The sequence below is a fragment of the Corylus avellana genome, chromosome ca9 (assembly GCF_901000735.1).
Source record: "Corylus avellana chromosome ca9, CavTom2PMs-1.0".
NCBI lineage: Eukaryota > Viridiplantae > Streptophyta > Magnoliopsida > Fagales > Betulaceae > Corylus > Corylus avellana.
This window is the reverse complement of record NC_081549.1, coordinates 13760855-13762333: the sequence shown is the minus strand read 5'-3', so window position 1 is coordinate 13762333 and position 1479 is coordinate 13760855.

The window sequence follows — 1479 nt, the reverse complement described above, 5'->3', positions numbered from 1 at the left end:
ACCAATGGGCGAATAAAAACAAAAAGAAATTTTTTTTGGAATAAATAATTAGTTACTGTAGTTGGCTTAAATTACAAATTGTTTCTTGTCGTATTAAACTAATATCAAAGGTACGGTTCTTGAGATAGTCAAAAAAAAAAAAAGTACTAAAGTAGGCCATCAAACTACCAAATTGATTTTACTTTAATACGACATGAAGCAATTTGTAATTTAGGCCAACTACAGTGATTAATTATTTATTTATTCCAAAAAGTTTTTTTTTTTTTTTTTGTATTTATTCGGCCATTGGTTTTTTTTAAAAAAAAATTGTTTGGGTTTTTTTTCAATTATTTTATTATTTTATTTGTTAAAAGAATGGGGGTATTATAGGAATATAAAAAATACGTGGTCTTTTTGATACATTTTGGTAGTTTTGAGGGCTACTTTAGTACCTTTTGAACATTGGGAGCTATATTGCAAACGGCTAGTAGTTTATGAGGCTTTTTAATATTTTCTCAACAAAAAAAAAAAACATTGGTGATCAATCATTACTCACGATGGTGATCGATCACCATGATACTGCTATTTGGTAAACAATTTTTGTGCGTCCAAAATGCTATAAACTCGACTCACTCTCTATAAAAGCCTAAAGCCCCTGGGAGAGGCCATTCTTCAACTTCTCAGCCTACATAGAGAGAAAACATGAGTAGGAGAGAGAAAGAGAATAACTCAATTATAGGGTTTCTTGCATTCTAAAGAAAGAAACCTACATCATTCCATCATTTCTTGAGGTATAACCCAAAACCTTATTTCTTCGCTATCTTTATTTCATTAACTTTCGTTTGAATACCTTGTTCGATTGTTTAAAGTGTGGTTGTAGATTAATTTGAGTCATATTCAAAATAAATTATTCATGATTTCATGTGTTGTTTTCAAAAGATGGGATGCATGATTTTATGTATTGTTTTCAAAATAAATGATTTATGATTTTATGTGTAGTTATGTTTTGTAGATTGATTATGTGAGCATGAGTTTGAATCAATGAACACATTCACATACACCTAGTATTTTTGTATAATTTATATTTTTTTAGACTTTAATGATAATGAAGTAACGTATTTAATGGTTTTGTATTAAGGTGGAACTTGTGATATATAGATGTGTTCTTTGCATGTTGTTTTAGGCTTTAGGACTCTCTAGTACATGTAGTTTTGGTTAGGTTGAGTGCTATGGGCTTAGGAAGACCTAAAATGGGTTTTGGAGTGGGCCTTGATCAATCATCAGAGGGTTGTGATAAATCACAGTCAAGATATGATCGATCACTACAATCCAGAACGCCCAAATAAGAGTGTCTTAAGTGTGTTTCAAGTTTTTATGTGTGTTTTAGGGTTTGTGCTCAGTTTGTTGGCTAATATTAAATTTTGAATTTGTAGAACAAGAAGTTAGACCTTCTAGTATATCTGAGGTTGAATCGAAGCATTCAAGGTAAGTAATCACTCA